General features: G+C 38.4%; 1 protein-coding gene across 1 annotated transcript in view; it reads right to left on the bottom strand.

The window, feature by feature from the left end:
• Positions 1–15109, bottom strand: part of gli1 (GLI family zinc finger 1) — a 35186-nt gene extending 20077 nt beyond the window's left edge. The window contains exons 1-2 of the mRNA XM_046856070.1: positions 14792–15109; positions 14616–14667 (exon numbers count right to left, since the gene is read on the bottom strand). The gene's annotated coding sequence lies outside the window, so the exon portion shown is untranslated. The remainder of the gene's footprint in view (positions 1–14615; positions 14668–14791) is intronic.
• Positions 15110–16211: the final 1102 nt, after the last annotated feature.

Raw genomic sequence — 16211 nt, forward strand, 5'->3', positions numbered from 1 at the left:
TGCGCACAAGACACCTCTTTACTTTGCCAGCGTCTCTTTAACCAACAAGGAAACAATTTAAGATTGTTTGCTGAAGCAAGTGCCATTAACTTTAGTTATTTGTTATTAAGATTTGTTTTTCCAAATATACAATTCATCTACTAACTTGTGCTCAAAACAGTGAACAGCTGCCTCATCACTTTTTTTGTCATGTAGAGCAGAAAAGCAGAAAAAACATATATAGCAATTTCCTTACATCTACCACACACACACACACACACACACACACACACACACACACACACACACACAAACAAACAAATAAAATCTGAGATATGGCCAAATTTCCAAAATGTTTTATAAGTTAGAGTTTACAAAAAAAAAAGAAATCCATACAACTGCACCCTTTTATACGAAGTGCCTTGTTCTGTACACAAACAGTCTTTTCATTAAAAAAGCCAATTATTAACCAAGTAATTAATGGGGTTAATTCGCTGCCCACTGTTTATTTGTCCTGATACATAATAGAATAAGAAATCATTTGCATTTCCAAAAAAACTTGTCTGAAGTTTCTTGACAGCTCTGTGCTTGACAATTTCTACCACATCACACTGGCCGCATCAAGCCACAGCTTGCGTCTCACACAGAGCGTAAGTCGGTGGTCCAAGGCACAGTTGGCATTGATGAGTAACAGCTTTAGTACACTGACCAGCTGCATCAAGTGTTTTTTTTTTGTTGTTTTTGTTTTTTTGCACTGTGCCTAATCATGTATATACATCTGAATCAAAGTTTATTCTGGTTGGGACTTTGCTGTTTATGATTTCATTAGTAAGTAATATGGTTTAGTATGGGAGAATACGCAACAGGTTAACAAAGGGTTCACAGCTTTTTGTGTCTGAAGCTTATTGCAGGATTGCATTTAAACAGGAAACATTTTGATGAGGGCCAAATGTGTCTGACATGAACAGGAGAGAGATATGGGGGAAAAGAGGATCCCTCATGAGATCAGAAAACTCCTAAATGAATAAAATCCTAAAGCCAGAGGGTACATTAGCATTTTAACAGGCATACTGGGGGCCTGTCTAAGCCTGCCTTAGCGTAGACACACACACACACACACACACACACACACACACACACACACACACACACACACACACACGTAGGCCCTAGAGCTGGCTGGCTGGTTGCTAGACAATGTAATTGGTTATGTGGGTTATGTAAAGGCTCTTGTGCACACAAAGCCAGAGGGGCAGCAGTGCTATTGTGAGCTCTTCAGCATCCGCTCATTCCGCACAGAAAGCCCCACTTTCTAACCAGCCATCACACTTCAGACTGTTAACCGCCTTTACTCTCTCTCTCTCTCACACTTTCTCTCTCTCTCTTTCTCAATCCTTCTCTCTCCCATTCCTGCTCTGTTTATGAGAGATGAGGCTGTGATTTATCCATCCAGCTCCCCCTCCTTCTGTCTACTTCAGCTCTGGGGTTAAAACAACTGCCTCCTTGACCAGTGTGTCTAACAGCCCTGGAGAGAATTTGGGTTGTGTGTGTGTGTGTGTGTGTGTGTGTGTGTGTGTGTGTGTGTATTTAGTCCAGTCTCTGGAACTATGCCTCAAGGCTTCTCCTGGGTTTGGGATGAGCCGCTTGAGGCTTAGGGGAAAAAAACGCTGTCCAGGCTCCACCCTGAGTATATATACACGTGTGTGTATGTGTGTGTGTTCTGTTCACATAGCGGTGAGCCACACACATCTGTACCTCAGCTCTCACCCAAAATGGTCCACCTGAGGAATATTAGCCTCAAATATGAGTAAATAATAACAACTCACCATAATTTTTACCATTGCAGGAAAATGGTTATAACTCGTAACATAATCCCTTAAGACCTGAGGAAAATCTTCTGCTGCTGACCAAGGTGAAAACACACAGACAGTTGCTATGTTGTGTCTCATGTGTGTATCCCAGGCTCTTAGAACAGAAAATTTTTTCACTTCGCTGTGGAGTTTCCCTGATCAGAGCCACGAGTGTGTCTGTGTCTAAGGGTGTGAACAGCAGTGTAATGGGATGTGAGCATCCTGCTTTAAGAGCAATGGTGGACCAAAAGTTTTTGCCCTTTGACCTGTACTTTCCCTTATAACACAAATATAGAATGACCAAGCACTTTCCCACACTCAAGCTACTAGTCCCTGCATAAATCTCTCTCTCTCTAGCAGTTCATTGTGCAGAGTCATTACATACAGGTGTCTCAACAGGGAGCCAGAGAAAGCATGACACAACACACACCTGCTCGTCACAAAGCAATGGTAAAGTAATCAGGAGAAAGTTTCTTATCCAAATGACTTCCTGTTTCTCTAGAAAATGTGTGTACTTTTACTCTTTAATTCACATTATATCATCTATGGCTTAATTACATTTCAGTCGATTTTGCTAACAGTAATTTAAAATCAAAACTTCATTAATACTTCTGTTAAAAAAGTACGATTGACAAATGAATCGGGCTCCATTGCCATGAACATTAATCTTAATACTGAAAACAACAACATTTTAATTCAACAAAGACATACACGATACGACCAACATGATTATTGCCACACTGCCATAATGTTATTCATAAGAAAGATCTTCAGTGCTATGGTACAATTGAATAGTTTCGACCAGAACGCTATAAACTGCTTAGAACACGAGACTGTAAACTGCAAAAAGTACTAACATCCCAATCACATGCCTAAATGTGAACTAGTTTACTAGAGTTAACTTAACTATCTGAGATTAAAGACACAAGATATAGGGTCAGTTGCACATTTATAGATGCAGACATCATTTAATAAAGGTAAACATCTGTAAATGTGGCATTTAGCATACTCAAAACAACTTATTATTGCAGATATATGAATGCTTTCAAAATATAGCCTAAAATGTTAAGTTACACTCATCACCATAAACTGTCACTGAAAGTTATCCTAAACAGAATAAATAATTTGGATGACTAGAATGTTGTATTATACATTTGGTATAACATTAATGACTGATACTTAATTAGGAGAAACAGCTAGCTCCCACACATGCTTGTTTACACTACCTGAGCAAAGGTGAGAGAAAATGAATGCTGCCTCTGTGTGTATATGTGCGAGTGTGTAGCTGTGGGATGAGCCACAAACCCCACTATTTAACCAGGTGTGGGGCCACTGTCCTGCCTCTCCGTCCACCTGGGAAAGACTTTTAACAGAACAATGGATTTATACTCAGTGTATACAGTGCTATCTGACACACTTGGGTCACATTGTACAACTCGGGTCAGAAAATGTTAACTTATATTTTAAATACACTTTTAACACTAATTAACTTCCAGGAAAATTATAAGAGAGCTCACAGAGCCAGCAGCTTGGAGCTTCAATCTCTGAAATGTCATTAAACATCTATAACATGGTGAATAAAACATTGATGAAGTTCACATTCATTGGACTTGCCTGTAGTGAGGTTCCTTTGAGTCCTTTAGCAGCGGGCTAGTCTCAGCATGGGCTTTCAATCCTCTACACAAAACCAGTCGCACACAGAGTGCGAGATCAAACAAACTAGTACAGATCCCACTTTTGCTATTTTTCTTCTTGCCTTTTCTTCTTGTGCAGTGAGGCCGCTGAAGATGAACCACAATCCTTCACTGAACCTTTGCAGTCTCACACACACATACACTCTCACTCTTCATCTTACACCCGCCTACCCTTCCAACCCCTTGATGGCAGGTGGACTTGGCTTCCGTGAACTTTGCTGACAGAAAGTTTTAGAATGGGGGTAAATCGGCCAATTGAGGAAGAGGGTGGGAGACTACTAAAGGATGGGCAGAGAGAAAAAGGGGGATGTGTAAGGAATTGCATCAAGGAAGAAAGCTCAGAACCTGAAACAACAACAGCTGTGGCAGCATGCCAACCATTTAGCATTTGTCATCAATAGGAGGGGCATGGTAATGTTGCTGACCTAACTGATCGTCATACACATCTATAACAAAGCCACTACAGGCTGTGACCAACGGCATTACAGACTGTAGGCCTAGCACATGTCAGCTTTTCTATCTATAAAACAAAAAAAATGAACAAGTACAAACAGGCCTTAGTTATTGAAATACGGTAAATGCATCACAATAGCCTGTTTAGGAATCCTGATGTCCTAGTATATTACACGCCCCTATATTCTGTCATTGTACCCTTAAAGTCATGGCTGTAAAAGTCTCTAATAGTTATATCAAACTGAAATCATTGTGTGACCACATCGATGTGATTCAGAGCTTCTTTTTTGCTTGCCTAAGAGTTATGAAATGTCAGCGCCTTGCAAACTGCTCCATCTTGTGCTGATGTAGTGTTCTCATGCCAACCAAAAATAAGATCAGCATATCATTTTTATCCTGGCACTCGATCCGACATGCATTAAGCGCTGATTCTTCCTAGCAGAAAACATGCAAGAGGGGGATCTCAACTCTTACTTACTCCACACCGGGATGTCAATTGACCGGTGATATTTATCACCCTTGTACTAAAAAGGAAGCGTTCCCATTTTACCAGTAGCTTAGTGGCGTGGTCACACACACACTCTGACTAGTGAGAAAACATCTGTGGCAGCGGCAAACACCACACCGGTTTGCTTTGGCTTAAAGAATGAGGGCGGAAGAAGATGGTATCAAGTGTGTGTGTGTGTGTGTGTGTGTGTGTGTGTGTATGTGTGTGTGTTCCAAAACAACTGGGAATGGGGCTGAGACACACCACTCCATTATAGTTGTAGTAGTGCAGTATATACAAGTGTAACTACAGTACAATAAAATGTGTACTGGTTTTGGTCAGATTTTTTTAATCATTAAAACCTTTGAATCAATGAGAAAAAATTTCATTGAACCAGTCAAGCTGCTGCCTCCTAATTTTACCAAGATCTTGGAGAACGAACCCTAAAGGTCTATAGGATCAGACTAAGTGGAAGTGCAGGCCTCTGACGGAGGTTTTTGTAGCAGCTGAACTTGAAAAAGCTGTAACTCTGAATGACTGAATGCTGGACGGACACAAGGGACGAACTGTGTGTAATTAATGACATGCAATTATTACAGAATGAACGAGGCACTCACACACACACACACACACACACACACACACACACACACACACACACACGGCAGTCAATAATAGCTTTAATGGCTTACAGTCATGACTATTACCATGAAACCCTCACATATTAGCAGGCATGGGGCTTAGAGAGGAGACAGTGCAGAGGAAACGTCATGGGAACGAGACTAAACGAGTGCTATATTAGGACTCAAATGATCTCTGTTTGCTTTAATTATTTTTAAAAAGCTCTGCATGTGTATACAGATCCACTTTTTCATATTAAGTCAAAGCACACATTGAATCTTCTCAGACAAATTCATAATTTATTTCTTATGTAAGGGATTTATAGTATTTTCTAAAAACAATTGCTGCAGGTGGTAAGACTCTAACATTAACGGTGCTAAACCATTAAAGTATATATATAAAAAATTTATAATGTTTTAATTTATTTAAACAACATTTTTTTGCTATTTTTTTTTGTCTGACATGATCCATACTCAATTTATTTACTTAAATCAGCTCACAGTTGCTGCTTTAATCACACTATTACTAGGACAGCAGATTCTGCACATCTTATTTACAGACGGAATCAAGGAGAAGGAAAGATGCGGGCTATGATCCCCCAACCCCCCTCCCCTTTCACATAAAACAAACAGAGTGGGCTGGCACGAAAGCACTCATAGCTGAGTGAGTCTTATCAGATCTGAAGCTCGGGCTGGAAAACGAGCATTGCTGAAGCACTAGCATTTCCAGAGAGAACATCTTTTTTGCTTTCTTATTTCCCCTTACTCCCTACTTCTAAATAAAATCATATATAACTTCTTGTTGCAACATTTTCAAACCGGTTGGGTAAAACAAGCCGGACAGGGCTCAGGGGACCAATAAAACAACTTGAAAGAAATTGGCATATCAGAGGCTGTAAGAATGCGTGAACATCATGTTTCCCAAGGTGGAAATTATGATCCCACACACACTGACAGAGTAAAGCCATTATCTAGGCATTCCTGTGCATAGAGTTCACCTCGAAAATCAACACCCTTGTGTTGTGTATTCACTATAAACGCCAAGGTGGAAGAACAAACGCAGGGGAAATGCACAAACTGTAAATAATTTGTGTCGCAGATTGGACAAGGTGTAAGATAATAATAATATTTAAAAAATAATCACCTTTTGTTGGAGAAGAAAAAAGAAAGAAAGAAAGAAAGAAAGAAAGAAAGAAAGAAAGAAAGAAAGAAAGAAAGAAAGAACGAAAGAATAGACTGAAACGTATTTCACTGAGTTTTCTGTCCCACTTGCTTTCTGTGATTTGCTCAGACTGTTGCTCCGGCCCACCCAAGAAGAAGCAGCAGCCCATGGGCATAAATCTGAGAGCCTGACTCACAGTGGATTTAATCTACAGCTCTCTCTCTCTCTCTCTCTCTCTCTGTCTCTCATTTTTTAACCCTAACTCCTCTTTCTTGTCTTGTTCGATATCCTTCCCTTCTCACCACCAAGTTATGAAACATAACCCTTTCTCAGACGTTATGAATAATATTATTTCGCTGAGTTTGTTACTGAATGTGCCGTGTGAATATTTGTGTGTGTGTGTGTGTGTGTGTTGCTACCCCAAGTGTTGCACATGTATGCAACAAGTCAGTCGACTATTCAAATTCCACATCCATCTGTAGTTTGAAATCTTTAATTCACTTACATTCTGAGTAAATGAGTAAAGACACAAAGCTTTACCCATGCCTCATTTTTGTTTGTTCATTACAATAGTTCAGAACAATCTTCTAGTTCATCTTCAAACTAGCCAACTGGTAAACACTTGAAATCCTTGCACAGTTTCAAAGAGATCAGGTAATTGAGTGGTTGCTCTGTTGTATCTAATTTGTCAAATGCTGAAAATCCAAATGAGGAGAACAGAAACATCAGAGGTGTATAATTATACTGATGGCAGCAAAAGAATATGCAGTCTCTATGGCAACCGGTGCGAATAATAAACACCACTCCCCCTCTTTTCTCAAAGAGGTGGACATCAGTGAGTCATCACACACACACACACACACACACACACACACACACACACACACTGTATTGCCGAGATCCATAGAGAAGAGAGAGAGTGTGTGTGTGTGTGTGTGTGTGTATCAGAGATTTCTGGCATGTGTTTTTTGTTTGATGTTTGTCTCTGGGTCTGGGTCAGGGTCTATACAACACACACCAACACACACACACACACACACACACACACACACACACACACACACACACACACAGACCTACTAAGTCCTCAGGCCTACTTAATGCTTACTTACACCCTAAGACCATTGTAACAGGCTGCATAATCGATTGACAAAACAAAAAATGCTAAAGTAACACATGCTACTCTGTGTCAACAGAACACCAAAAAGATAACTTTTTCAAACAATTCAAAGTGAACAGGTCTTCAGTTAAAGCAGGATGCTGAAAAAATTGTTGTAATTTGTTCCTGGCAAAAGTTATAACATGACAAATGTAAACAGATATGGCAAGGAATTAATATATTCCTTAACAGTCTTAATCTTTTAACCAGCTTTTAATAGCTCTTTTTTTCCTCAGTTGGGTTTGATAAGTTTTTTCTTTCTCTGATTATCCAGCAATAAAATAACTGCTCACTGAAACCATGTAGGAGATTTCATATGTATGGGAGTGCAGAAGTCTTTAAATAGAAATGTATGAAGATGAAAAAGAGTTTACCACTCTAAAAGACCATAGGGTTTATCATTTATATCTAAAATGCCGAAATATACATATATATATATATATATATATATATATATATATATATATATATATATATATATATATATATTATATTATATATTACGGCTGTCAAAATTAAAACCGTCCTTTAGAAAATTAGAGTATTTAAAACTTATTTAAAAAGTATTAATTATTCAAGGTAAAGAAAGTATGCAAAGAGAGATATCACTCCAGAACTCGGCATTTATGCTGCATTCAGTGCTATTAGCAACTGTGCACAGCGAAACAGTCACTCAAAGAAATATTGTGTTCAAGGTTAAAAAAACTACTACATGACTGAATCAAAAATCTACATGTATATAGAAATAAAAAGATTTACATGTAGCTTACATTTTTTATGTAATCTTTCTTTTTAAACTGTATTTCTTACTTCTTGATTTTTTTTCTCCTGCCTTTGGGCTTTGACTACAGATAGAAATTTGTACTTTCTTCTGTGAGTCAAATCATTTGACTCAGTTCATGAATAAGAGTTGACTCTTTTGCCTTCCAAACAGCTCATGGGCTTTTTTATTTTTATTTCCTTAAATCACTTTGTCCAGATATCTGATCACCTTTCTTAATGCATCTATATGCATACCATAAATATTTCACCAACAGCAGTGTAACATATTTGTGACAGTCCCTCACAGACATTTAAACATATTTTACCATTCATTCTAAAAAAATTATGTTTTTTTAAGTATTAGACAAAAGTTTGGACCAACCTTCTCCTTCAGTGTATTTTTTATAATTTGTATTATTGTTATTTTCAACATTCAAAATGAATTTGAAGACTAACTATGAATGAACAAATATTGAATTATTTGCTATACAAAAGCACGTGAAACAACCAAGCATGTGTTTTATATTTACGATTCTTCAAAGGAGCCACCTTTTGCTTTGATGTCAGCTTTGCACACTTTCACTCAGCCTCATGAGTCACCTGGAATGACTTTCTAACAGTCTTGAGGAGTTCCCAGAGATGTTGAGTACTTGTTGACTGCTTTTTCTTCACTGTCTGGTCCAACTCATCCCAAACAATCTCAACTGCTTTTAGATCCGGCGATTGTGGAAGCCAGGTCATCTGATGCAGCACTTTATCATTCTCCTTCTTAAACAAATAACTCTTACACAAGCTAGAGGTGTGTTTGGAATCATTGTCCTGGTGGAAAACAAATTATGGTTACACTAAGTGCAAACCAGATAGGATGGCATTTTGGTGCTGGTTACATGTGCTCTCGATTTTGAAGTTTAAATCATCAACAGTGTCATAGACACTGCCACACCATCACACCTCCTCCTCCATGGTTTGCAGTATGAACCACAGATTCAGGAAACGTCCATTCACCCTCTGTATGTCTAATAGACAAAGGGGTTAGAACCAAAAATATCAAATTTGGGCTCATCAGACCAAAGGACAGTTTTCCACTGATCTAACTGTCTATTTCTTGTGTTTCTTGGCCCAAGAAAGTCTCTTCTGCTTGTTGTTCTTCCGAAGTAATGGTTTCTGTTCGACCATGAAGGCCTGACTCACACAGACTCTTCTGAACAGTGGATGTTGAAATATGTCTGACACTTTAACTCTGGGAAGCATTTGTGTAAATCCATAGTTTCTGAGACTGCTAATTCTAATAAACGTATCCTCTGCAGCAGAGGTAGCTCTCGGCCTTCCTGTCCTGGAACAATCCTCATGGGAGCCTGTTTCATCATAGCATTTGATGGTTTTAGAGACTGTACTTTCTGATAAATGTAAAGTTCTTGAGATTTCTTGGTTTGACACCTATATTCCTAAAATTAAGTATGGACTGTCTTTTCTCTTTACTTGAGTGTTTCTTGCCATAATATGGATTTGTACAGTAGTTGCAGTAACACTAAATGGGCTACTGACTCTGTACTCACCAGTTCCTCTGAACAAGACAACTGATGTTCTAAATCAAATTAAGAAAGCAAGAAATGAACATTTGACAAGGCAAACCTGTAAATTGAAAACCATTCCAGGTGACTACCTCGTGAAACTGATGGGAAAACGCCATGAGTGTGTCAAGCTGTCATCAAAGCTAAATGTAAGAACTCTTAAAACTTCTAAAGCATATTTTGGTTAACACTTTTTTTGTTTACTTCATAAATCCATACATGTTCTTTCACAGTTTATATGTACAATGTTAAAAATAATAATACAAAAAACACTGAAGGTAAAGTTGTGTCCAAACTTTTGACTGGTACTATATAGTCATTCAAAAGTCTCTTATACCAATTTGTATGTGTGGACTATTTTTAAAGAATGGATTGATTACAGAGCTAAATATGTTTCTTTTGCTGCTTACCATAAAAGTCAATATAAATTCCAGAATTCCTATACCACTAGTTCTTAAGATATCAATCCAATGAGACGCGCAGACAGACTGTTTTACGAAAGGACAACCTGACAACATAATGCCTTCACCACCTAGTGGTGGAGGCCTAAAAAGCCCCCAATGAGGCAACAATGCCCCACTTCTACTGTGTAGAAACTCTCCAGTCAAAAGGACTACTCTAGTTAATGCTCAGTTGTATGGTTTAACTCAATTACCCAACTGTTTCGACCTGCAACACAAGCCTAATTCGGGGTGTGCTGCAATCAAAGCAGCCCCTCTCCTTTCTTCAGCCCCTCCAGAACAGATAAAGTTTCAACAGGGCTCGCGGAAAATTGCAAAGCTCAGAAGAAAACGCTGAAAAATCATGCTTGATGTGAGGTGCTTTAGCACCTGGATCTCATTAACTACAGTATTATTAGTAATATCAACCACATGGGTTTTCTCTGAGCCAAACCCACTCAAAGAGACCAATCAGAGAGACGGGAATGGAAGTTAACAGTAAACCTATTAGTTCGAAATCATTTAGAAACTCCATACTGGTAGAAAAAACAACTTACAAATATTTTCCTTTAATACCTCTATTATATGTGAAAAAAAAAAAACAGCTATTAATAACACCAATAATTGATACTACACTGTACTACACTATCAGCTCTATTAAAGCAGTGTCCTTTTTTGGCTGCTACTTTTGGCGGGGTTTGTTCGAAGTGCTCATTCCAAGGCTAAACATTTAATGCCTTTGCCCTTTTGTGTTCAAGCAACTACTTAGCAATAGTGCCGGACCCCTCCCCCGCTAATTAAATTCCACCCGGTAGACCTGTGTCACTGACCCAACAATCAATGACAGAAAAAACATCACAATGACATCCAAAGATACACCTGAAAGACTCGGAGATGCGCTCTGCTTTAAAGATGTCATTCTATACTCGCTACACCTGTAGCTCTGCAAAACCCAATTCAATTTTACTACAAAAAAGACTCCTGAGGTAATCACTAGGCAAGCACAATGTGCATAACTTTAACAGGTGCAGAAGAAAGAGATGAAAAAGAAAAAAACAGAGAGGAGAGAGAAAGAGAGAAAGAGAGAAAAAAAGAGAGAGAGGCAGAGAAGGAATTAAAAAATATAAAATATATATACACTCATGTAAGCAAAAGGGGTGCATAGCATCAGTCGTAGCTTTTATTATGTTTCCCTCATCCACAGAATGAAGAAGAGAAGAAAAAGACAAAAGGCATGTAAGGGGGATAAAGACACAGAGAAAGAGAGAGTGAGAGAGACAGAGAGAGAGAGAGAGAGAGAGAGAGCGACAGAGACATAGACATAGAGAAAGAGTGAACGGGGGACATTTAGTGCGAGTCTTTTGCTTGGTCTGTTTCTATCCTTTTTTGGCTGGCGAGCGGATGGACAGCTGCTATTAAACTCTGATTGTTTCAGGTTCACGGGGTGTGAAAGGGGCTGATTGGGGGCTACGCTCCCTATGAGGGTGGTCTCTTCACCGGAGGGAGGAGTGGAGGGGTGAAGCAAAAGGAAAGGCTCACGTGACGAGTGCATCTCGCTGAGCAGCCTGAAAAAGGAATCTAGTGTGGAAAAAAAAAAAATAGCACTCGATGCCGCCTGCCTGCTCTGTGACACATACACACTCGCTTACACACACACACACCTCAGTGAAGCAATAAGCGGTATCCCACCCACATGCATTTTGCATGTGCACCTAATCTCCTCACTCTGCTTTGAAATGAATTAAAAAACAAAAACACATATTTAAAAAAGAGTTTTGCGCCACAACAATCTCAATCGCAAACCACAAAACTGGAATTAAGTCGAAGTCTCTGTGCTCGATGCCTGGAGATAAAGAATTCACACTTAATCGCCGTCACACGAGCTTAAAGAGCCCTATTACAGCATAATAAGCATGTGATAATGTCATAACAACTACATTCATTAGCGAGTGAAGTTTAATCTTGCGGTCTCCACCTCCATGTTAGCAAAAGGTAACATGCATACACCAGCCCCTTGACACCTCTCCGTTAGGAACTTAGGATGGTCTGGGTGGCTGAGTCGAAAGGAAGTTCAGCTGTGTAAAGTGTGTGTGTGTGCATGTGTGTGTGGATGTATGGGTGGGAGGGTGCTTGCTAATGAGAGCCTTTTGGCCCTAACACTGCTCCATCAAACACTAATAATGAATAACAGGGGAGAGGAAGAAACCCTACTGAGGCATTCTCACCTCTCATAGGGCAAGTTCAGCAACCATGTCAACCTGCAGAGGGGCACTTCTCGAGAAATGTGTATGGATTTGTATGTGTGTGTATGTGTGTGTGTGTGTGTGTGTGAGAGAGAGAGATCTTCAGTGATTTACAGCCCTAGTAACTTGTCACCTGTGACATTGCATTGTATGTGTACATACAGCTCTGACTAAAAAGTACAATGTATTCAGACGATAGCCGAATGGATAGTACTCTGACCTCATGTAAATATGATTATGAACAATGTTTTCATTAATAATACCTGATCTCTGCATCATCATCATCATTATCATCATCATCATCATAGGCACTTTAAAAGCACAAATGTTGAAACCCCAATCATGACATCGACTTAATCCGTATCAGCTCCTAGTTCCTGCTGAAATATCCCCCGCCCCCATTTACGCAAACCACAACACAAAGTCATTTATGGGAAAACTTTTTTTTTTGTTGAGTTTAAGATGTTTAGGGGATCTAACCACAGTAAACGCCTGACTGAGCTCTTTACACTGCAATTATGAAGATTAGTAAAGCTTACATAAGCTTTTACACTCGGTACTCCAGATCTCCCCCGTTTTAAAACTTCTCTCCTCTATCGCTCTTTCATTCCTGTTTACACGGAAATATTTTAAATAGCTTTAAAAATGTATGTAAAGTTAGAGAGATTACATACACAGCAAAATATTGGAGTAGGAGAAAAGGGGAGTAGATTTGAAAAAGAAGCATTGATCTTTTTTTTTTTACTGGAAGTGTTCTGACGCCTCATGCAATCATATTAAGAATATTATTGCAAATTATGCTTTAATTAAGATTTTTTGCAATTAATAAATTAATTACAAAAAATCATTCAGGTAAATATCAGAGGCTTTAGAGGGATTTGCTAAGTCCCCTTTTAACTCTTCTGATTATGATTCATTAGGCAAATTATAAACAGGCACCACTTGCTATATGGTTGCATAATTTTATATATATATATATATATATATATATATATATATATATATATATATATATATATATCTCTCAAATGAAAAGAAGTAGTAAAATTTTGGAATCACAAACTATAAGAGTACGTTTATATTAAAACTGAATATCCTTAAGGTTTCAAAATGGCTACCACTAGAATAGGTGATTTTTTTTGTATATTAATTCATTGTCGTTATTATTGTTATTATTTTGCATGTGTAGTTTGTGCAAAAATCTGGTCAAAAGTTTGCATTATTTGTTATCACTTGTTCTTGATTTCCTCCCCAGTCATTATGTCTACCTTCGCTAATGGACATCTGGGGTAAGTGTGTTCATCTTCCCAGAACCCTTTCTTTTAAATCATTCACCAGGACAGTGAGCCTATTGCTCGGTCCTAGCTGTGGTGGCGCACATTTGGAAAAGATATTTGCTCCTAAAGTATTTCAGGTTACGAGAAACAGCTGCTGAGGTGCGGCCCTCGAGCCACACAGGAATCCTGTGACCTCCAGAATGAAGTGGGCTTCCTGGGACCTTCTATTAAAGAAAAGTGTAGTGAAATTTACTAATTCTTAAAGAGTTACAAACTATACATATGGAGCCTGCAATCCAGATGTTCTGAAATGCACACAAATATGGGAAGAGAGGTGTTTGAATACAGCTTTACCAGGACTTCTATGTGCCTGTCTTTTTGGAGCAGAATGCCTTAGTTGACCCCCAGAAGACCACCATGACGCATTTTATTTCTGGACGACACGTAAAACTTGAGAGGTGACGTTCCTCTTTGCTTTGTTTGGACTGTGCAGGAATTTGGATAAAAAGGAAAAGCACCGAGCCTGTATCATCAGCAAAACAGTTGGATAATGGATACGTGTTAAAGGGAGCACCGAGTAAGCTCATGACTTGAGAGTGATCAGAAAAGTCAATTCTTTTTCATTCAGTAAGCTTCTTGAGGATACTGGAGGACTAGCTGGATGTGCCTGGATGTATGCTCATGTGCTTATGCTTTCTATCTCTAGTCAAGTGATTCTCCTGAACACTGTCACATAGAGACATGTTTGGTTTGCTAATCAATGCGCAAACATGCCACTTGATTAACACAACTTGAGACCAGCACTCATGCCTTTTAGCCATTTTAGGGTCTATTGGCATGTTTAGCATTGGGCTGAAATGATTTATTTGCTTGTAATATGTACAGGGGGAAAAAAGAAAACGGAAAGACAGAGCTTACCTTTCAGATTCTCGAGCTGTCTGCATCAGCTTGTGTGGCCTTCAACTTTTCTCTGTATAAAACCCAAACAAACAAACAAAACAAAACAAAAACAAAAAACAACTCACTCTATTAAAACAACAACAAAAAAAAAAAACAAAGATATAAAAAACGTTCTGTTTGAAGCTGAAAACCACCAGTGGTTTGAGAACTTCCAATAAAGCCCCTCTTTCTCTCTTGCCGGACACACACATACAGATGGAGCGCACAGGCGCGTGAACTCAAGATTTCACCTCTCTCCAGCACGTAGTGCTGCACTTCACATACATGAGATTGTAAAATCTCACACTCACATACACGTACATCCAGAAAATAAAAATAAAATTTCCACTAAAGTTTGGAGTGAGCGGTAAAGTTGAGCTCCATTTTGGGTATCCTGCTCCAGAGAACCCGAAGTTTTCGAGGCAGCGCGAGCATGCGAGCTGAGCCCTGAGTCCCCCTCCTCAGCCCTCCTCCTCCTCCTCCTCCTTCTCCTGCAACACACTCCGAGGACCACCCCGAAACAGGAAGTGAACTTTCTGTTTTTCTTCAAGGAAAGAGAGAGAAAGAGAGAGAGAGAGAGAGAGAGAGAGAGAGAGCCCGACTGCTGAGACTGTAACTTATTCCTCTCCTGTTTCAAGCATCGTCTAATAAAGTTGTTTCTAAATAGAAAACTGTTTCTAAATATAAAAACACGTCTACTTTTAGCTTTAACTACTACTACTACTACTACTACTACTACTACTACTACTACTAATATTAATACTAATACTACTACAACCATTAGTACTATTACTACTACTTCTACTACTACAACCATTAGGACTATTACTACTATTGTTGCTAATTCGAATAACACAACCATTACCACTACTACTAAAACTAATTCTACTTCTACTACTACTACTACTACTACTACTACTACTACTAATATTAATACTAATACTACTACAACCATTAGTACTATTACTACTAATACTACTACTACTAATACTACTACTACAACCATTAGGACTATTACTACTATTGTTGCTAATTGAATAACACAACCATTACCACTACTACTAAAACTAATTCTACTTCTACTACTACTACTACTACTACTACTACTACTACTACTACTACTACTAATATTAATACTAATACTACTACAACCATTAGTACTATTACTACTAATACTACTACTACTAATACTACTACTACAACCATTAGGACTATTACTACTATTGTTGCTAATTCGAATAACACAACCATTACCACTACTACTAAAACTAATTCTACTTCTACTACTACTACTACTACTACTACTACTACTACTACTACTACTACTAATATTAATACTAATACTACTACAACCATTAGTACTATTACTACTAATACTACTACTACTAATACTACTACTACAACCATTAGGACTATTACTACTATTGTTAATAATTCAAATAACAACCACTACCACTACTACTAAAACTAATTCTACTTCTACTACTGCTGATTCTGCTACAGCTACTAATATCTTATTTCCAAGGACGCCATTATAACCACAGCACATATTTAATTCTAAAACAATATATCAAT

Source organism: Silurus meridionalis, chromosome 1 (assembly GCF_014805685.1).
Source record: "Silurus meridionalis isolate SWU-2019-XX chromosome 1, ASM1480568v1, whole genome shotgun sequence".
Classification (NCBI taxonomy): Eukaryota; Metazoa; Chordata; class Actinopteri; order Siluriformes; family Siluridae; genus Silurus; species Silurus meridionalis.